This window comes from Homalodisca vitripennis, chromosome 7 (genome assembly GCF_021130785.1).
Source record: "Homalodisca vitripennis isolate AUS2020 chromosome 7, UT_GWSS_2.1, whole genome shotgun sequence".
In the NCBI taxonomy this organism is placed as follows: Eukaryota; Metazoa; Arthropoda; class Insecta; order Hemiptera; family Cicadellidae; genus Homalodisca; species Homalodisca vitripennis.
The window spans coordinates 141,484,780-141,508,430 of NC_060213.1; the positions used below are offsets into that span (position 1 = coordinate 141,484,780).

Genomic DNA, 23,651 nt, shown 5'->3' on the forward strand with positions numbered 1-23,651 from the left:
AGGGCAACTCTGTGTATTATACTAACACGTTGCTTTTTATAGGATAACCTGTTTATGAGAGATCATCATGATTAGCTGTGATGGTAATTTGCCCGAGAGTATGATGTTGGTGCTGAGGCGCTAGTAAGGGATCATTAAAGCTGATGAATGTGTCCTGAGTGAGACGTCAGCTGAAGTGGTGCAACACGATATGTTCACACGAGAACTAAACAATCTCTACAGTGTTCCTTGCACTTACAAAGTCCATTCGGTTTGTCTTCTTATACACAATGTTAGCTTTCTCCACTGTAACTCATCATTATTCCAAAAGTAATGACAGTATAAGAATTCTTATACAGCATTTTTATGTCACTTGAAGAACGACATACCAACAATTGAGAGTTCTAAGTTGACAACTAAATGGATTATTAATTTGTAAATCCTTACGAAATTGGTTATTTGTTATTAATTTGAGATTTCGAAAATACTATACAGAATATGAATATTGATTTAGATTTATACTCATTAGACTTGTATTTGTTTAGAAAACAGGCAATTTTTATTACTGACTGCCTTTACTTGTGAGTTTGGGTGCAGATTATGTGAGGTTTCTAGTCAAAACACTGAATTCAAGACTCAAATTGAATACTACTGTACGTGTTGATACTACTGGTACCAGAACCCCTTAAATGATTTTTGTTTTAGTATGGATAGTATTTTCTTCTGTTTAGTTATTTTTTCATCCATACTCTGTTAAACGTACTAGCACTTATACATATCTACTATTTCGTTTCTATTATCTATAGGCCTTGCTAGAGAGGTTAATGCCGTGGGATTTAATGAAAAGAACTGTACCAGAAAAGGTTTTGCACAAAATGTATACTGTTTGAAAGCAATCTTTTTGATTCTTTGCTTTATTCCCAATCATTTACCGAGCCGACCAGAAACTAATTAGATGTTTAGCAATTTTAGTAGAGGACAATGGAAATGGAATAACGAAATTTAAAAGACATAATTAGTGAAACTAACACCACCGTTAGAAGGTCACCAACTCATATTGTTCTGTCAATATTAAAATCTCTGATCGTTCACTTTGGTCTTCAGGAGGAGAGAATTCCTTGTCCAGATCAAGTCTAGGTTACGGTCTGACACGACTTTCTTCCTCTGATTTGTAGGCCTGCCCAGGCAGCAATCATCTGGTGAGGAACATGACAGAGATGTGACCGCTCATCGAGACTTTAGTAGAACTCCTCATACGGCGTCATAACAAACCCACTTTCTTTCTAGGCCAGTACCAAGTGGTCTTATCCAGAATGACCGTGGATGTTGACCTGACAAATGCCAGAGTCGCAATCAAGGCTCGGCTTGGTCAGTAACTTTCATCAAATCCAATAAAGCTATTTATTATTTGAAGTTGTTGATGATGGAAGGATTAAAGGGAACAGGATTTTACCTTGTGTTCCTGATTGTGTTGTATCACCAAATAATGGCAAATGTCCGGAAAAGTCTTCTTTCCTTCACAAAGCTATTCAAGAAGGTACCTTGAAATTATCCAGAGCCTACTATATCCCTGCCTACTAACTTGTTAACTACGCTATATAAGAATAATAATAAATTATTTATTGCGTAAGACATGAAAACGATGTTATAGCAATCGTCAAGTTGTTTAGCTAAATTTTCCATTCATTCTAGCATCGAAGTCCCTTTCAAACGTACAATTTTTGCGTCCACTCTCTCTTATTCCATCACTTCACCGGTCAGTCAACCAATTGTGGGGTTTCTCAATTGTGTGCCATAAACTCGTCTACTGTAGAACGCGTGTGTAGTCAATGTTGTTTTTTGAATGCCTTCAGCATGGGGGACATTTTTGATCGTGTTCGGCAAGTGGTTGACAATTCGAACTCCTGCCTGAGAAGGCAAATGCTCGTGAGCTACCGTCCTGTGGCTCCCAGTTCGGTAGTCGTCCCTGTCTCTAGTTGCAGATTAGGTCATCAGAAATATGTTTCTAGTAGTGCCAAAGATAAAGTTAACCTTTACGAGCCCTTACGTGATCTGAGCTTGAGTTTTGGGTACTATCTCAAGGGATGGGTTTCTTTCTTTGACAGAAGCCAGCACTGATGGCCAGAGGCATTTCCGATCGGTACTTTCCTGATCTCAGATCACGTGCCGGATCGTCCAACGTGATCTGACGTCGGAAAAAGTTGGACGATCTGGAACATGATCTGAGTTTGGGAAAGTAGCGATCAGAAATGCCCCTGGCCATGTATGGGATTCGGTGGCGCCGTCACTTCTGGCGGAAAAAGAAAAAGTCCCTTGAGATAGTATTTAAATTCAACTGAGATCAAACGAACGCTTTTAAATATGAACTTTAAATGTTTCTATTTATAATACGTAAATACGTATTTACCTACTAAATATAGCCTAGTAACAAATAGTAGATAGGGACAAAGTAGTTGCGAATAATAACAAAGTACCTTTAAGTACTAGGTAATCATTGAATCAAACGTCCTCTATCAAAATCCACTATTGATTTAGAATGGAACATATTTAAGGTAAAATAAACCTAGAGGTTTTAAGGAATTACCGAATCCGGTAGCGTTACTTACCCTTGGTCAACTATAGTACTAGGACTGATAGTCGGATCGCGCTGTTCACAGTATTTCATTAGTACTGTAGTGTTTTAAATTATGTGGTAGTCATCAATGAGGAGTTTTTAAATTGATACTACTGCGTGAATGTTTGTTAATCAAAGGAGTGTATTAATTGTCTTTTATTTGTTCCAGGTTGGTAAATTTGATGAATTTGACAATGCTGCTCCCTGAATATTGTAAGTAAAGTCTACCTATAAAAAGTGGAACGTCTTGAAATAAAGATGTGTTACGTAATTTTTATGTTGATCAACATGCCGGTAGTAGGACTAACTGATTATTTTTACATGAAGAAGAGAATGGTATAAGCCTGAAACGTCAGTTGAATTTCTCTATTCATTAATCTTTGCAATAATTAAGAATTTAGTTGTAATCGTTAGAAAATGGAAAAATTCCTAAAACGGATGTTATAATGCAAATGGAAAAAAAATTGGACGTGTTATATTCTATTGAAACAATAAACTTTGACACTATCGGGCCTAAAGAAATTGATCACGTGGTTTATTTATTTATTTTATTCCAACGGACAAAACCAATTTTACAAAATAGCTTACTTACATAGTTGGCTTAAGTTATTTCAATAAATGTTCTTTTTTAAATCGATAAATCTTGCATGCATGTTATTGAACACTAACACTACTACCACAACAAAATGACTGTACGGTGCCATAGTATAACTAATGATTCAACAGTGATGTGCGATAACCGTAGTAGATGTGAAGATAAGTATAATAAGATAATTAGCAGTCAAATAGATGTAGTAACAGAGTTACAATGATAAAATCTAAAGAGAATAACAAGCAATGTAATAGTAACAATATGATAAACTAAAAAGAGAATAACAAGCAATAGTGGGGACAGCAATGCAACAATTACACACAAACAGCAACAATGAGAAGCAGACAACAATAAATAAGAAAGGCAAAAATAACAAGACTACACAAAAAAAGAAAATAAACAACTTACACAAAGAAATACCTTCTGGAAGGAATAACGTGATCATTTTAAACAAACCCAGTATTTTGCCGCCATCTGCCGTGACGATTGCCATTTGCTATTGGCCTCTGGTCAGTCGTAGGTGGTTGGTCGGCGAATGCAGACCTATTTCGACCTGTATTCTGTATTTCAGTTTTAATAATTAGTGTTGTGTTTAGTTTTTATGTGTTTTAGAGTTAGTGAAGCTGACACACAACATTCCTCACTTAGGCGTGTCACAACGCTCTAGTATGATTTGTTTACTTTAACCTATTTTGTTACTACGTTTCAGGTTACTCATCTACCCAAAGAAGAGATCAGATTGTAGATCTCGAAACGTAGCGTTACTGACTTTTTATATCACTGAACGATGGCAAATTTCCAGACAAATTCTGTTTCCTCCACAATCATTCCATCGTCAAAAACAAACTTCAAACAAACAACTATTCGGTTGTCATCCTTTAGAAGTGTTATTACCAGAGTAAGGTAGGTCCCATTGCCTTCAAAAATGTTTCAAATCATCTTTTTCTGTGATCACTCTACACGTCATTTTAATATTGTATTGGTAAGTTATTGACCACACATATTTTCTACTTGAATCACTAGTGAAGTTGTCTGACTCTTGGTCAGCCTACTACGTGAACTGTGGTTGTGGAGATAATGTAATGCCAGTAAAGTCCAGAGTATTCTCGCCCACGCTCTGCCAGACCAGGTGGTCTTCTGTCTGCAGACCCACACGTAGCCCGACGGCACTAAATCAGCTGTGTTTGCGTTGCGCGCGGTAAATCATTTGTTCTCCACGCCACTTTACTTTTCCCGCCTTTACGGATACACAGCTGATACACCTCTATGTACTACGGTGACATCATCATTTCATCGACCTTTTGGATTTATCTTCTCTATGGTAACATTTTAGTTAGGCGTTTTATCTAATACCTTTGATTGAGAAGCTAACAGGATATTTCCGGACAGTTCCAAGAATTTACTCCCGAGCTACCTGGGCATCTCTCTCCACAGATAACAGCCCCAGTGCTCACCTTTACCGCGCCTCAATTTATAGTATTGGAAAATAAACCAGTATGACAATGGATATATACGATATAATTATGATTGTAATTGTGTTTAATGTGTGAAATTATACTTTTAGGTCATCAAAGGCTTTAAAATATCTAAATTCAATCCTTGTACTATAGATATTTCAAAACTATACTATATATATTTACTAAATTCGATCCTTGGACGAAATCAGCAACACTCAATTAGGGTAAAGTTAGGTTAGGATAAAGTTAAATCCAAGTTAGTGTTCAAAGTATTATTTGAACTCGTGTTTTAATGAATTAGGTAAACAGTTAGTCGCAAACCAAACAATGATTCTCAGATTATTCAGGCGTATGCATTCATTTCATAATGAATCCACTATTAAGGCTGAGCCCTGCCAATGTGAGTAGTTGTGGGTGCTCCTTGTCCGATCAATACGAAAAAACGTTGTCCCTTAAAGCCAAAATTCAGAAAAAAGGTTTACGACAGCGGAATGTTATCTTTTAATATTTCATTGTATTTTCCCCATGAATCGTCCGAATAGTAACACCATGATTTGTAATCTCCTGGACCTTCCATTCAGGGATTTGACTGTGAATTACAAACTTAAGCATGGAATAGAGCGTACCCTTGTGGTGTTGTATAAACCTCGATTTCACAGCATTAAAACTACATAGACTAAAATCTTTTACCGTACTTTTTGAAGTATACGTGACGCCCAAGGAGTTCGTTAAAACAATCCGGAAGCTGTCAAATTGCACCGTTCATAATGTATAATGTTTAAGTTCTTTTTACTTAATAATAACTATTATCCTTAGTTATGTAATAATAACTTTTACATTGTGTTATGTATTACTCCAGTAGAACAAGATATTGAGAAAGTGCGGAAAACATAAATTAATAATATTGATATCTCCGTTTTAAAATTTCAAATTATTAGATGTACTTAGTATTATTTATTCACTAGATAATTTTTGATTTCTATGAAGGTTTCTATGAAGGATATTCAACAAATTTAATTTACAATCTTTTCAGGAGCTCTTTTTTATTCGTAGGCGAATGTTACCTTAATAAAATTAAACAAAAATCAAAGTATAATTAATATTTTTTTAGAAAAAAATCGATGTAATAATAACTTTTACATTGTGTTATGTATTACTCCAGTAGAACAAGATATTGAGAAAGTGCGGAAAACATAAATTAATAATATTGATATCTCCGTTTTAAAATTTCAAATTATTAGATGTACTTAGTATTATTTATTCACTAGATAATTTTTGATTTCTATGAAGGTTTCTATGAAGGATATTCAACAAATTTAATTTACAATCTTTTCAGGAGCTCTTTTTTATTCGTAGGCGAATGTTACCTTAATAAAATTAAACAAAAATCAAAGTATAATTAATATTTTTTTAGAAAAAAATCGATGTAATAATAACTTTTACATTGTGTTATGTATTACTCCAGTAGAACAAGATATTGAGAAAGTGCGGAAAACATAAATTAATAATATTGATATCTCCGTTTTAAAATTTCAAATTATTAGATGTACTTAGTATTATTTATTCACTAGATAATTTTTGATTTCTATGAAGGTTTAAAGCCCTCCCACCCATTGAGCTACTCAAAGTAACGGGATGACTTTGAAAGTCATCGATGTGAAAGCGACATCAATCGGACCACCCTTCTCGCGACGGACAGACGGGCCTTGGTCAGCGCTAAAGGCTTGGCGTGGGCCGAGATTGCAAGGATAACCGCGGATTTGCGAGCCTGGCCAGTCCTAGCGGCATCCTTTCCTGGAGAGCGAGCCGTAGTAAATACTTCAACAGCGAACACTTTATGGCGGCCGAGAAAACTACGGACGAGTCGCCCAGAATTGATTTCGATCTGGTGTCGAAGTCTCGAAATTTTACCGTCTAGTTTTCTAACCATATTCCTGGGAGCTCCCCAATCTCCGCGCAGTAGTGACAATTTCTGATTAGTATTTCTGTCAAACAGTCCTTATATGGCAGACAGGTTTAAAGTCAAAGGTCATTTCCCTACATTCTTTCACCTCTCAATTCCACTCCTGCGGACCAAGTTAGTGAGGATGTCGCTAATTTTATCTGGAGCCTGGAATAATCTTATAAACATTGAGATCTTTCATAAGTTATAAAACATAAGAATATCGTATGGTTTAAAAATCTCCCTCGATGTAAAAGAGACAAGTTTAAATCATCACCTAGTACTAGATGAAGTACTAAAAATCAGTTTGAAAAAACTGGTTTTAAATGTAAATCAGTACATTCTTCATTTTGACAGTTGAATAGAATTAATGTTCAAAACTCGAATGGGTAAACAATCAGTCGACTTTGGTGGTCATTGATAAACTGGCGGAGATCTCCTGACCTAAAATATGGATACTGAAATACTGTTTGAATAATAAGATTATACAAGGAATGTACAGCACAATAACTACTATCTTTGACCTGTATTATTCTATAAGAATATATTGCATCCAATGTTGAAATGTCTATCCCTTGAAATGTTGAAAACGAAAACACCAGCAATTTTAAATATTTTATAGAAAACTATTGAACACAATGTAATACACTCTTACAATAACAAAAATTCTCAATATTCAGATTATTTAATTCATAAAAATAAGATGTAATATAACATTAAAATTGGTCAAAAGTGTGACAAAAGATATAATGTGGTAGCTCTCTATACTTTAGTGAGCAGAACTAGCTTTAGAGAACAACATTTCTGTTGCACATTTAACATAATGCAAGTTAATTCCCCCATACGGATGCAAGTTGTATTCTCTGGAAAGTCCAACTACTATTTTGTACAGTTATGGAAATAATCGGGGTCAGACCTCCACCATTAACTTTCTATTGGTTGAAATCACAGAAATGTCCCGTGACGAGTAAAATTAGCGGCAATTTCACGTTCACGCTTGATATTGAAAGATTTGCCAGTAAAAAGGAAAAGTATGCAATTTATCGAATCGTTCAGCGTTTGTCCAATTTAGGTAAAAGTGATTTCTCCAATTGTGTGCAAAGCACCGAGAATAATAAATCAAATTGGCTGAAATTATCAGTGCGGGAAATTATTATAAGCCTTATAACTCCGTGACTGCGGCTTTCTATTTACTATAGTTTGGCTACATCGAGAAGTCAATTTGGACGTAGGGTCTAGATTTGATTTTATTCTGTTTTTAAAGGGGTTTCTTCCCACGCCAATTGGATATTCTAATTACCGCCAGAGCAGCAGGGGCTATGTAGAGGTTAACCACTGGTAGTAGAGGCTATAAGGTGGCTGAGGAATCCGTTCACACCACCATGTGTGGGAGTAAGACAATTTCAAGAGGATCATTATTATGGGTACCAGTGTCTTTTCTATTATTTTATACTATACTTTCTACCTTTCCTTTCAGATTGCTTCTGGCAAAATGTATAGCCTAAACTCGCATGGTTATAAGTATTTAAAAAGTTTTAATTACTCAACAATGAAACATTTCTTGAAATTTTTGAAACAGAACTTACTTTAAAATGTTTAGGATTATACCAGATTTTATAACGCGAATGTAATTCAATTATTCATGTCGTGGTCATAATTCACCAACATCCTATTTTCAAATCATTATAGCGGCGAGGTTGACAATGGGGGATTTTTAACAGCATATGGTTTTATTAATGTTCTGTTTTCTAAACGTGCGAACCTTACTCTACATTATGGATCTATTTATCTAATTTTTCTTTCTTTTTAATTTATTAATTGAGAATGTGAAACGTTCTCATTAAAATTCAAACGAATAGCTTAACGTCATTTTAGCAATTAAGTGGTCATAGGCAAGAAAAGTTGGCACTAATGTTACTAAAATAATTAAAACAGATTAGTCGTGTAATCCCACGAGTTTATTTATATGCACGATGCTGCAATTAGCTGTAGTGCCGTTGTAGCTCGCGAGAAGGCCTGTAGGTAGCGCCCACGTCGCTCCCTCGCTCACGCCACCGCCAACCAAACCGATCAGACCGGCTGACTCAGTCTGTTCTGTTCCGTCTTTCAGTGTGTGATCAGCTGTTAGTTAAACATGTGTCTAGTGATTAGTGCGTTCTTCTAGTGTGCTTGTTTATATTGGATTGTTTCGTTTTCTGTTCTGGTTTGTATTGTATTTGATTATATTCATTTAGTTTTAAGTTGCTTGTTTAATTTTATGCAAGAAATTAGTATGAATATTCAAGAGTTTATGCGGTTGAATCAGTTCTTTTCAAGCAAGGACATTCAATGCCCGTCTTGTCTGTTTCAACAAATCAATACGGTTCTGGGATTGCCTCCGTCATTCGTGTCTAGGACTGGGTAGTTGGTTATTGATTTTATCTGCGCTATTTTCTCGTAGAAAAATACACAGTAGAAGCAAAATAAACACATTATGCAATCTACTTCACACGCTATTAATGTAAATTAAAATACGCTTGTTTATTGGTATTTTAGGTGTCCACTAGCCTAAACGTTGTGATTAAACCCCATGACTAAAATCATTGCATGTACGAGGACCAGGCTACTCTATCTCCGAGACCAGGATGAAAACTTGTAAACTTAGGCCTTATCGATCTGATTTACAGCCAGTCCTTGAATTGACTGTCTAGAACATACTAGACTTGTACTTTGTAGCTTCCTCCTAATAATGCTTTCCATTTGAGTTGTGGCTATTAAAGATTCAAACAGTATAGACAAAGGAACAATTGAACTGTAGCTTTTAAGAGTTTCAAAATCAACTAGTTAGGAATAGGCTTTATAAAAAAAGACACATTGGAGTGTATGTTACATTGCTTTTGTATATGTTAATTATTTCTTCTCTTGGAGGTCCTCATTTTGATCTATTCGGTGAAAATAAAATCAATATGCTATAGTATTTTTATCAGTGACATTGTTAATCACTGACATAAAACATAGATTAGGCTATCTTCATCAATGTATTACTCTTGTGCTCAGGCTTGGATTTTGTTAGGAATCGGGTATGAGGGATTAAAATCTATAAAAAATACATGAACAAATTAGAGAAAGGAAACTATAATAAATAAAGAAGTAGCCTCTGGCATTGTGTAAAAGTGTTGCATATTACCATCATATGTCATGTCATTTTGTTCATGGGGTTCAAACATGTTTAATTTTTATATAGTAACCTATTTTTAGAAACGTCATACAGTGGTATTTTAGAAAGTACAATAACATTTTAACAATATGATGAAAATGTGCTATACACCAAATGATTCAGATGATTTATTCAGCCGATCTACATATTGTAATAGTCTATGTCTAGTGAAAACAACATTCAACTACAAAACTTAGCTGCGTGCAATTATTAGAGTCTTTGCACCAATAAATGTCCATCAGGTCATGTCCTAAAAATATAAATAAACCTATGCATTCATGCAGTTATTGAAATTAACCAACATTTTGAGAAATGACTACATCTATGAAAATAAATATTTGGCTAAGAACACACATAGCCTACTGCTTACATGTGTGTGTAGCTTGTATTCAAATCAACATAATTTTGTGTTCTGCTGCCATAATATTGTATTAGTTTTAAACGTTGATGTTGTCTTAGATTATGATCACTTTTTTTTGTGTCAGCCTTAGTTGTACTTATCTGTAAAATGGAGTTCTCCGTATATAAATAAATAAACCAACCATGTGATAAGTGTTTACCACATTGTTCAGAATCTAAAAACTAAAAATGATACATGAAACGTGTGACATATCTAGCTTATTTTGTAAGTTATCTCTCTTTATGTGTGTTTATGAAAAAATATTGTTTCAAGTGGTTTATGGGGAGACTGCCCTCCATATTCCGTGCATGTGAAATTGGACATGTCTGTCCTAAGGCCTCAAAAACTATTAGCGATATCACCTTTAATTTTCACAGCTTTTACATGTATTAATTTTATTTACACTTTTCTACGTACATTTATCTACTTTCAAAACTCAAGTCTAAAGGTAGTTAATGTAATTTACACATTGTTTTTATTTATTTTTAAAGCATTAAGTTGAAAATGCTATAAATTCATAACCAGTTACTAACAATGCTACTAAAGTAGATCCACAGCAACCAGAATCATACCTGAGCATGGTAAAAATTTTCACATCTTTTCTGGAAAGTTCGAAGAACGTGGAAAATCTGCATATTAAAAATTTATTTCCACCAATTATTCTTAAAGCTGCCAGGTTTGTAATGCTTTTCTTTATCTGCATTGTCTGAGAGTAGTTTCTCCTTCTTTCTAGCCTAGCTCCTTTTTAAAAAGTTGGACAGCAATTTCTTCTTTCACGTAATTTGTTGTGTTTGATCATTGTTTGTTCAGAGTTTTGCCAAGTTCACTTACACCACACTCTTTCAATACTTGGCCTGTGACAGTGACATTGTAAGTAGTTAACTATTTATAATACTTTTCTTCTCATAAAATTATTTTAAAGTATTAATGTCCACACATCATTTTTGAAAGATTCATTAGCATTTTGCATTCTGACATGCAAACACTTCTGTAACAAGTCTTTATTGGATAATCATGTAGATTGGTTTTATAGCTTCCATTATTGCCTCGGGTGTTGGCTTATGGTAATCCTGACCTTCAGTTCGACTGTACTTTGCTGTTTTTACTCTATAGCCTATTATGTGTGTGAAAGTGCAGTAGTGGAAGTTACAAATGGTTGAAAACATGTTCTCGTAAAATATTTGTTAATAGATTTTTATTACTCATATGCGCATTTATTATATCAAATTGTTCACAAGAAACAACCCCTACTGAAATAAAAAAATTAAAATGTCAGAATACAAAAATTTCGGCAGTGCGAAGACAAATCCTATGGAGGTTTTATCATCAGAGTCAAGGATCAAATTAATTTTTTCTAAATATAAAATTAAAAATACATAAGAAACTATTAAACTTAAGTTTAATGCAGACTTTAAAAAACAAAATTCTCTTTAGTAGAAATTTGAAGTTTTTTGTTACAAATTACAGAACTGTTACAAAGTTGCTACAGCTGTTATATAATTATAGTGAGTAGTGATATATGACTTTACATCAGGGAGTAGTAAGTAGGTTATGTAATCGCCAAGAAATAAATTATGCTGCAATCTTAAAAATAAATGTCATATTTTGGACCCTAGTTCTTAAAAAAATACTAATTATGTATTGTGAGGCATATACTTATATTCATTGAAAAATCTGCATTGTTTTTAGTACAATATGTTAACTATTTGAATTTAGTAGATAAATTAATAAACAATGTTAAAGTAATTTTAAGATCAATATTAAAGTAATAAAAGTTACCTTATGTATAAATTCGTTTTAAACGTTTCCCAATAAAGCTACTCATATTTGTACAGACGTGAAAGTTTACAAACCTCCAAACAGAAAAATTTGCTCAATTAGTAAATAGTTGACTAATTGTAGCAGTCGAAGTAATACGAGGGTGGTCTGGAAAGTTTCAGAACCCTCAGTGGAACAACTCTGTGTTTACAGCGCGATTTGATGGCGAGGCCTAGTACTATAATTCGTAGTTAGCAAATCTTGCTTACTTGTCTCAGATAGTATCCTAGTAAACCGTCTACACGTAGGTTCGATTTGCCCTTCATAGTTCTGTAACGAAACTCGCGTGCCCATTATTTGGATTCCTATTCGAAGGTAAGTGCCTAATTTGAATTTAGGTACTCTCCGCTCCGTTTTCCCACTACATCGCCCCTGGCCTCACACTAATTTCTAGTGGCCTTGACTGCGTCTGCCGTCTTCAGACGTCCGAGCCTCCTTACGGGTCTGAGGTTCAAGGTTCGCTTCCGACATCCCACACGCGCACATCTCAGTTCCGCCGTCCCACTCGTCGCTGTACAAGGCCCAAGGCTGCATCGGAGTCAAGTGGGGCCAATTCGCCGGTCCAGCCTTGTTCGGGATTAGGACATGCCGACATTGCAAAGGTTCATTTTAATTTGCACTGGCCGTTTCTAAACTGTTGAGCAATTGTCGGAAAGGTCGGGTGGGCCTTCGGGAGAAACGGCAGTGGACGAAGTCGTCAGTTTGCCAAAGCGCATGCGCAATACCTCTGCAACAAACCATCGTGGCGAGAGGTTCGTGGACACGATTACTGGCGCCGGTGACGTGGTCATTCGTTAGTTAATCGCTTTCGCTGAAGTTTTCGCTTATGGTTTATATGTTGAATAGTTAAACATGCTACAGACATGTCAGATGCTGCAACAACAGAAACACTTGAACATCTGTATGTTACACACAGACGATGGGAAAGGCCTGGAAAATGCTCTTTCACGTGCAAATCATCCACTATGAAAAGTCTTCTACAAAGGGAAGGTAGGGGTAAACGTTTATGTTATTTTTTTATTGATGAAAGCAATTCTATTACAGTTTTTATAAGTTCCTATACTATAATCTAAGTATCACAATCCATAATGTGGGTTTTGAAGAAGTTTCTTGGTAGGCATACTTTTTTTAAAAAAGAACAAGACGCTTGATCGTCAGTTTTGTCCGTGTAGGGTCGGTCGGGGTAAAATGGGTATACTGGGGTGAAACGGGTATAAAACATTACATATTTTATATTATAAAAACTTGAGTTATTGATGTTTTTGGATCAGAAAAAAAATACCATAAATGTATAACATCATCTTATATGATATTATACTGAAAGTGGAGTTGGCTAAACTGCTGGTAGCTTCTTAAAATGAAAAAAACATATGTTCACAGGAGTCAGTGTAACCAAGACAACCTAACTGATGACATTGTTAAAAGTTAACCTAATCAAATAGAAGTTTTCAAATTCAGGTATGTATACATTACACATATATACTTTAACTTTTAACTTGTTTAATGTTTTAAAGTTTAATAGGTTTTATGCTATTCATAATTTGTTAACATGGGGTAAAATAGGTATAATATTTTTAAAAACTGAAAACTAACCTCACTTTTTTGTTTTAGATCATGCCACGCACATACATAAAGAAAAAAACCCAAAAATATGATGAAGATTCTTTGAAGGAAGCAGTAAAGGAAGTTGACAATGGAAGCTCAGTATATGCTGCAGCAAGAAAATATAACATTCCTTATGAAACCCTTCGGCGGTGGAGTGAAAATCCTCCTAAAACTCCTGGTTCTGGAAAGGCAACAGTGCTATCAAAAGAAGAGGAGAACTATATTGTGGAGGCTTTATTGTATGCAGCAAAATGTGGTTATCCACTAGATAGAAAAGACTTGCAATATATGGTGTGTAGCTATGTAAAATCAGTGGGTAGAAAGACGCCATTCAAGGACGATATGCCAGGGTATGACTTTTTAAGAGGGTTTGAAAAAAGGTGGGCACATGAACTATCAAAACGGAAACCCGAAATATTAACAAAAGCAAGGGCTGAAGGACTGTCTCAGTTTGTGGTAGATGAGTTTTTTAAAATTTATGAGCAAGTTCTTGTGGAAAATGGGTTAGAAAATCACCCAGAACGTATTTTCAACTTGGACGAAAACTGGCCTAGGCACAGATCCCACTAAGGGTAAGGTCTTTGTCCCTAAAAGTGCAAAAGTGTCCTATTCAAGATCAGGAGGAGCTGGCAGACTGCAATACAGTGTTCTTTTTGTAGCCCGTGCATCCGGTGAACGCTACCCCACCTTGTGTTGTTTTTAAAGGACAGGGAGATTTGCAAAGTACTTGGGTTCAAGGAGGACCGCCAGGTGCACTCAATGGAGTCACACAGTCTGGCTGGATGCAAGATTTCATTTTGAGAAATGGCTCATTAATTTTGCAAATCAGACAAAAAATCTTGAAAAACCAGTTCTTGTCTTGTTTGACGGACATGGAAGTCACTTGACCTATAACGTAACCCGAGTGGCAAGAGACAATGACATTATTCTTCTGTGTTTGCCCCCAAATACATCCCATGCACTTCAGCCATTGGATGTTGGGGTATTTGCTCCTATGAAAAGTGCGTGGAGAGAAATTTTGAAGAACTGGTATCGTGAATCGCGGCTTAAAAATGTTGACAAGGCTGTTTTTTTTTCCAAGTCTTCTAAGTAAACTGGTATCGACTTCATTCAAATCTGAGCACATTATTGGTGGTTTTAAGGGCTCTGGGATCTATCCTGTGAATAAGTCCTGTTTTAGAAAAAAGGATTGTTTCAGTACAACCAACTAGGCCAATGGACTTACAAAGTGGAGCACAACCTAAGCAAAACTCCATCGAAACACCCAAAGACATCGCAGAGGCACCCATTGGCCGACCAGAACCCACTGGATTAAAGTTAGCTAATCCTGTACAAGATTTACCCGGCCCATCAAGTTCTGTAGCAGGCCTACCTGAAATTTCTCCTTCACCAATGAAGAAACTGAGAGAAGCAATTTTAAGTACATTGTCACCTGAACAGTCATCAAGTGTAAAAGATGCATTGAAAAAATTCTAAGACAAAAAGGCGACGAGTTCAAGGAAGTTGTGGTGAAGTAATGAACAACAAATGAAGTAATGGACAGACCTGAAAGAAGAAGAAGATGCCAGAAAAGAGAAAATAAAAAGTAAAACTAATAGGCCTAAACCCATTACAGCCTTAGGAAAAACAATAAAACAAGAGCCTGGATTGGTCCAAGCAAAGCCGCAAAAAAAACCTAGAGCTACTAAACGCTCTTATTTGATACGGCAGAAAGTGACGATGAAAGCAGCCTACCTAAAAACGTAAAACCTACTGAACCCACTGTAGGATCATGGGTAGGTATAAACTACCAAAGTGAATGTGGCACGGTTGTGAGGAGTACAGGGGACAAATTACTGCACAAGATCTTCGCAACAAGGAGCGATATTCCGTAAAGTTTTTTTTGACAAAATGCAAAGGTGAAGGAGAGCGTTACATTTTTCCTGATAAAGAAGACATTGAGTGGGTTGATTTAGGACAAATTTCTAATGTTTTTTCTGTACCAGATTATAATGGAAGATTTTTCAAGTTTGTGTGAAGTGCCCCTCTCAACGAACTGTTTCTATGTTTTTAATTTTTTAAATAAATTACTTGTCTAACTGATATTTTTAGTAATAATAAATTTTTTGTGACCAAAATATTTCATTAGTTATTATTTTTACTGTGCCTACTTTACACAAATACTGGGTAAAATAAGTACAGCACTTGTAATTATTGTGTTTTACTATGAAAACATTACTATACCCGTTTTTCCCCCCAAACCATGGGGTAAAAATAGGTATACTATAAAAAAAATAATTACTTTTATACTAAATAGTTTATTAACTATTTATTACATATTAAACTATTCTAAGAGGTCACAATGATAAGCAGGAACCTGTAATTATTTTTTGTAATTATTTCAAGAAACTTTTTTAAAAGGCCTTAAAGTTAAAAAGAGCATGTTTTTGTACCCATTTTTACCCCGACCGATAATAATTTTCTTCAATTTTCTTAATTGACTGTTTAATTACATTTATGTTTTAGAATTCAGTTGTTCGAAAATCTTGAATCGCCGTAAATAAAACTCGTATTATAATACGTAATTTACTCCAATAATTATGAAATTTTATTTTCATAGTTATTCAATGAACCATCAGACCCACTGAAATAAAAGTAAAGTAATAATAGTCTACAATTTAGACTTAAATAAAAAAAAAAAAAAAATACAAAGAGATAAAATTTTAAAGACCAAAAATATGTTTTATGAAATGTAAAAATTAATATTTAATTAGATTAAAGGCACTAACGGTGAATTTTGGAAAGGAAAGGAAAAAACCATTTTCCGCTCCTCAGTCCTTATATCGCTCGCCCACCAGAGTCGACTGCGAGGCGAAGGCTGTGTATCCAGTAACCAGTATACACTATCCAGTGTGGTTGTGGCGTAGGCTCGGCTGGGAACCACGACCTTATCGATCACCTCTATCCTTGCCGTCATCCACGGCTAACTGTATCTGTTACTAATCCTCCTAGAAGTAATGTTATAACAAGAGTTCACATATTGCAATGCTTGGTGGTGGGCTTGTACCAAGGTAGTTGTAGTCGGAGGCATGTTGCGGGGTATGGTTAATAGACCCGATGGCCTCTGCGCTAGCCTATTCAGTTGGACTGAATGGTTCAGTTCAATTCTATTCAATAATTCTTTATTGTCATTATTTAACAATTAAACAAAATTGTATGGCATGCGTCACCAATCCTATTTTTCAGCCAATAAGCTTCGTCATGTATGAAAACATTTAAAATTAAATAAACATTTCAAATAAGTAGTAATAATAATAATGCATTCAATAAATTTCACAATCATACATATACATATATTTTAAAATCTGTCATATCAACTGAGTCGGACACCCTTCAGCTCCCCACATCTTTCAGCTCTGACAACGTTGGTTGCTGAGTTCCAGGAACTCGCCCACGGAATAAAATGTGTTTTCTATTAAATTTTCTTCGTTCTTCGTAATAATTGGTTCGTCTTTTTGAATTGTGATTGATTTGTAATGATTTGATTCTTTCTGGTAACCAATAAATGTGACATCCATCTGAGATGGGAGATGGCCATGAAGCTGTAGTCTGTGCTGAGCAACTGTAGTTTTCTCCAGCTCTTGTATTATGACCATGGACATCCCTGCCTTGCACCGACGTACACCTGAAACAACACAACATGCTCGTCTCAAGCACGTACAGCGCAGGCAATGTCAGTAATTTGAGCTCCTTAAAGGATTCTCTTCACCACTCTCATAGTTCAGCTCTGATGGAAAAAGATCTTTGAAGGTTTAATAAAATTAGCTAGACGTTTCTGGTGTCAATCTTAACGATTTTATACCCAAATGTGTCAAAACTTACTAACATTTTAAGTGTAGGTAAAAGGGCATACTTTCCATTATGACAAAAGGTGTAACGACCCCACATTACGAAATTCCAACACACAACCGTGGTCAACATAAAACTGTTAAGTGCTCGCTAGTGCGACCCACTGATGTAAGATTGACGAGAACAGCGGCTCTGTCAATGCCTAATTTGGCGACTCGCCTGGCTTCGTTATTTAATTTCCTTCTATAATAGGCTCGATTGTTTCATCACCACTGGTCCGTAGCGACAGTCCACTCAGTAGTGACAGTCCGCCGTTCCCGTCCATCGTTGTCAGCTTTTAGACTCATCGTCATACACGTTTGCTAGTCTCACCATTGACTTAGATGAGATTCGTACGATTTTGCTAGTCTCATGTTTAGTCTAGTGTTTGCTAGTCTAGTTATGAGTTTGACAGTGTCATCGTTATGAGATTGCTAGTATCACCGTTATGAGTTTGCTAGGGTCATCATTATAGGTATGCTAGTCTCATCGTTATGAGGTTGCTAGGCTCATCGTTATAGGTATGCTAGGCTCATCGTTATAGGTATGCTAGGCTCATCGTTATGAGTTTGTTAGACTCATCGTTATATGTATGCTTGCCTCATCGTTATGAGTTTGCTAGACTCATCGTTATGAGATTGCTAGGCTCATCGTTATAGGTATGCTAGACTCATCGTTATGAGTTTGCTAGACTCATCGTTACATGGGCCACTTTCTTGCTTGCAATATCATAGACAGTAAATCAAGAAGGGGAAGTTCTTACTGAATAGTTCTTTATGGAACTTAACCTCAACAAAATTGTTGATTTTTAACTTCGATGTTTAACTGTTGTGTTAGTTTTTACATCACTTTTAATATGTCATATTTCATTTCCACTCTTCATAATTGTTTAAATATCTACTGTAGATTGATAAAATGCTACATTATTTACCTTGTATAGCGCAAATAATTTTTGTATGTCATCTTACTATATCACATCGATTTAAATTCCTTTTTTTTTTTAAAAAAAGAACACGTTTTTAAATAAATAAATAACATGTAATCCCCCCCCAGTTATCTTTTTGGTACATACTTGATAAAATGCACATCATTTGCTTCCACTCACAAATTCCTTCCACTCATCGTGGAATAATACAAACATGTGTCCTTTTGTTTGTGTGGGTGAAAACCTATTGCACAACCTTAACACACTATTTCTATGGTTATGGCATTTTACCCTGACGTAGCTGTGTGGATCATTGCGAATACCACTGCGCAGAAGCGACGAGTCTGAAAAATGAGACTTCCCATTGGCTATCCAATGCTGCGCTACTATTGCAGTCCTGGTGTGGGCCGTACTCCAAGATATCTTGTACTAAGTACAAATGTACAGAGAATGGTAGTTAGACCTAATAAATGTACTTATTGTTTCAAAAAATCGTTTTGGCTCCTCTTGGCTACAAATGCATTTCAAAAATTTCCATACCTTGCGTTAGACTATCCAAAATTATAATTCTTTGGGTCCAATATGTCCTTGAAGTGTACAGTAATATCGTGAGTCAACCATGATGATGGGTTTCAGAATCTTCTCACGACGTTTTGGCAACGATAAACCTCGTGACCCACGACGACGACATCGTGGTAAATCTGGGGAAACCGAGTACAGTGACACACTTAACACCTCCGGATCTGTCAACGCTAATTATAATTGCGGCACTCAAGAAGCCACAACGAATGTTGTATTAAAGTCTGGTTGTTCATTAGAACAAGCATAACACTGTATCTAAATTGCGTAGCTAAGGGCTGACTCGATGCAAATGTAGAGTTTAGCTCTATTTCACATTCAGTTTGGATCTCTAGGCGGATTCCAGAAGCCAAGTGAGAAACGAGCTAAACTCAACAATCGCATAAACTTGATATCATACCAAGTCAGCAATTTGAAGTAAATTATTTCTTAATGATGTATGAGCGTTTATGCATTCAAGCATAAACTCATTTCTTAGTAGCATTTATCTTCCTGTTGACTTTATAATGCGTAATGTTTGTTCCAACTATAATAAGTTAATGTATGAAATGTTGGATCACTACATGAAAATCTCCTCTTCGCGGTTTATCTTATGAAAAATTTGAATAATATACCCCAATTTAGTGTTGTGACACAAATTCCTTTTTTACATGTTACAATTTTATTTTATGTGGAGACGTTTGATCATTTTGTTTACATATGCTTTTCCTTGGTATCAGTTTCCAAAGCGTCTAATGCAATAGGCTATCCTAGGGTACTGAGGTAGGTTTTTGGGGAGCCAGACCTAGAACCAGCTCTAGTTTTAGTCTAGTTAAACTGGCAACCGTTTTTCAGGCTGATGTCACTGGTCTTGCGGAATGAATGTGCTAGAATTAACGTTGAAAGAGGCTATAAAGGCAAAACATCTGCATCAACTCGGAAAGCAGGGCTGCTCTACAGGCCTTGGCCAACCATAACTGCACCTGGAAGAAGGTGTGGGAATGCGGTATGGCCTTGAAACCACTGGTGAAAACCAATAAAGTTATGCTAACGTGGGTGCCTGGACACAGAGAAATCTTGGGTAGTGAGGGGGCAGATAGTTGCGATAACTTAGGAGCCAACTGTCCTCTTATTAGTGCTGTAGTTTCCTACAGCTTAGCTCAGAGATCGATTGCCAAGTGGATCTCAGACCACCGAGAACATTTGGAAAGAACTGAGGGGAACGCCCAAGCAAAGCGGTTGCTCAATGGACCATCAAGGAACATTGCAGCAGATGCCCTTAGATTGAGTAGAACGAAGAACTGTTTAGATATTCCAAAGCCAACTGAACAGAATAGGCATTAACGTTCAGGAAACCCTGTCCAGGAAATGTTACGAGGCTGATGAAACAGCTGAGCACTTCATATTCGAATGTCCGGCATTACAGAGCAAACGCTCAAGATCCCTTGGTTTACTTAGGCATACTGAAGAGGGTTTGGAGCAGGTAAGCAATGAACAGAATATCTCGTGGTTTTGTAAGGCCTGGGATTTGACACAGCTTAAACCTGGAAGAGGGTGCACAATAAGCCGGATGGCTGAGAGGCAATTCCCAGGCCCAGGAAACCTGGTCCTTTGTTGTTAAAGAAAGCCCTAGCTTTTAAAAGTAAATCCGGAATGTACTAAAAAATAGTCGGTTTTTCACACGGAGGCCGACATATTTCAAGATTTAATTTCCTCAGCAATTTTTTGGAAGCACGCAACCGGAAAACCTAGCTCATGGTATTGACACCGACCACCCAGCAAACCCGAGTATACGTGTTTTTGGACCAATCAAAACGTAATGTAAGGAATGTGTGGTCGGGAAAAGCCCCGATATGGATGACGCCGATCTTTGAATAAGATGAAAAATGTAATGGCTTTTGTTGATGACTCGTTCAAATGGATCGTGATAATGAAAGCTCGCCCGTGGGCGTCCTATTTTTACGGCTCCCACTACAGGACACTTTAATGACCGAAGTGCCTTTATTAGTGTTGCTCGTCTTGTGTAAGGCACGTCATCGTTCATTTTGATTCGTTCTGCCACGAAAATTCTAGAAGGGACAAAATCTGTTGGGCCAAGAGTACCTTGTTTTTTGCAGCCAGCGTTATTGTAAAATAGATCATCCAATTCAGTTTCGAATCCTGTTTGGTGGTCATGATCAAAGTTATGTATTTCTACTCGTGTGTATTTGCTCGACTATTCGTGCATATATTTCTGATATTATTTATAACTTCTGAAAGCCTCGAAGGCAATATTTTTAAGTTGGCAACTTAAAGCTCTCACTGATACAGAAGATCTCCGGCATAAACAAGACAATCCAGCGTCTCTATGATGTTGAACAATGGAGAATGGACTATCCCAGCTGGAGGTGGGCGACAAGGGGGCCCCCTCCTCCTTTGTGAGACGAGGCCATGAATATAGATTGACATGCAGGTGGCGGTCATATCGATTGTGGCGTAGACCTCCCCAGCTGATTCGTGGGATATAGCTGACAGAAGGGAATGAAAATGTCGGGAGGAACACGGGAAAAGCGAAGCAGAAACAAATATAAAATATTGTAAAGAAAATAAAATAGATATGCCACACATAGTCGTAACAGGTTTTATATTTTAAAACTAGTCGGTTTCATCTGAAGTAAGGGAAATCGCATGGTTGTTGGGACTAAGAATTCAACATTTTGTTATCTTCTTGTTCCTTGCATCTTTAGCTTTAAAATAAGACCAAAATTATTGATTTCTGACGAGTAGTTTTTATGTTATAACAATATAAGCCAAGCGCTGCATGGAGCGTTTTAATTGGTTGTGGTTGTTTTCACCTTACCCATGCCTTGTCTTTAAACGTGATATAAATAAATAAATATATGTATATATATATATATATATATATATATATATATATATTTGTAATTGTTCCTAACAGTTTAAAATAAACTGAGGATTTATAAATGAACTCTGTACAATTACCGTAGTTTTAAATATAAAATTTTGAAAAATGTTAAATTATTACTTTTTTATTTTGGTAAATCTCCAGTTTAATTTGTTTCATTTAAGTAAGAAGCAAAGTGTAGAAAAAGTTGTGGTATCTTGTATAGCTTCTGAGAAAAACGTTTTCAAAGTTCGACAATATTTAGCAAAGATAGAATCATCCGACTTCCCTAAAGTGAATACTAGAATGGACAGCAAATTGATGAATCGTTTCCCAAGGCACGATCTAACGGAGAACGGGCAGCTCGCAGAGTTTTATTTTAGATCCTGGTATGATTCAGCCCAGAAGATCTAGCGGCACGAGTAGGCGAGTGGAGGGACCTTGACAATAGAGGTCGTCGTCTCATGGCGGTAGCCGACACATTGAGTTGATAGAGTCGTAAACATGTTCCTTAGACACTTCGTCCTATTCTCACGGAGATCCTATTCTCGTTCTACACTATTCACGTTCGTGTGGGGCTCACAGTACTCGTCATTGAAACAAAAAATGTCTCTTAGAACCACTGGCGTGCACACCGGGGGGGGGGGGGGGAGGGTTGTTGTGCCACACGTTCTCAGGCAACTGCTAATAAGTTGATTTTTTTGCTATGTAACTTTGATGCGAAAATTTACTACTACTAATACAAGGGTTAGGTCATTCGCCTCGCCGGTGCCGGATTTTACGTTTTATTTATATTGTTATGTTTGTAAGGCGCTGTTCCTCTCTGTTTTATTTCCTACTGCCCCTTCTCGCCACCACTTAAATGGTGTATAGGTTACTGCAAAATAGTGCTGTGGTTTGTTAGAATTCTCTGTAAAAAAATATTGTCAAGAAGCTTGAAAATTCATAATTTTGAGTACAATCTCCGAGGGTGGACCCGTAACCACTCGTTTTATTGGATTGTACGATGTAACAATAAAATTTAATTTAAAATGTAACTCGAATGGGATGGAGAAAATTTTATGTCTGTCTTTAAGATTGACTTTTAGAAATTTTATGCTGCGGTTTGTTAGAATTGTCTGTAAAAAGAATTGTCAAGAAGCTTGGAAATTCATAATTTTGAGTATAATCTCCGGAGGTGGACCCGTAACCACTTGTTTTATTGGAATGTACGATCTAAAAATAAAATTTAATTTAAAATGTAACTCGAATGGGATGGAGAAAATTTTATGTCTGTCTTTCTGCATATACCTCCAGAACAAAATGGCCTATGGATTAAAATTTTGCACGAAGGTTCATTTCTCACACGTAATCACATGAAGATGGGAACTAAGTCACATATCCTGACTTAGGCGTGCCACAACGCTTTGGTATGATTTGTTTATTTTAACCTAATTTGTAATTATGTATTATGTTAGTTATCCACCTGAAGAAGAGATCAGATTGCATATCTCGAAACGTAGTGTTACTGATTTCATGTTCCACTGAACGATGGCAAATGTCTGGAAAAATCCTGTTTCCTTCACATGAAGGTGAATATCACATCCACGAGATTTGGCTGAGCGCTAGCGAAAATTTTTACTTTGGTCTTATGGGTGACCATGATATAAAATAGACAATTTTTAGAATAAATACATTTGTAGACTCTTCTTGTACAGTTATACGACATTTTAATGCCATATCTGATAATATAACATTATCGTATTTATATTAATATATATAGTCGATAAGCAGATAACAGTATGTGCAGAAAAAATTGTCGAGTCTCTCGTACG

At 36.2% G+C, this 23,651-nt stretch overlaps 1 protein-coding gene across 5 annotated transcripts in view; it reads left to right on the forward strand.

The window, feature by feature from the left end:
* The window catches only part of LOC124366437 (dnaJ homolog subfamily B member 6-A), a 196,806-nt gene that overhangs the window by 110,994 nt on the left and 62,161 nt on the right, over window positions 1-23,651 (forward strand). For 3 of the 5 annotated variants that reach the window (XM_046822989.1, XM_046822993.1, XM_046822994.1), the window contains exon 1: window positions 8,648-8,787. The exons of the other annotated variants lie outside the window; for them this stretch is intronic. The gene's annotated coding sequence lies outside the window, so the exon portion shown is untranslated. Of the gene's footprint in view, window positions 1-8,647; window positions 8,788-23,651 lie in introns of those variants that run through there. 5 annotated transcript variants of the gene reach the window in all.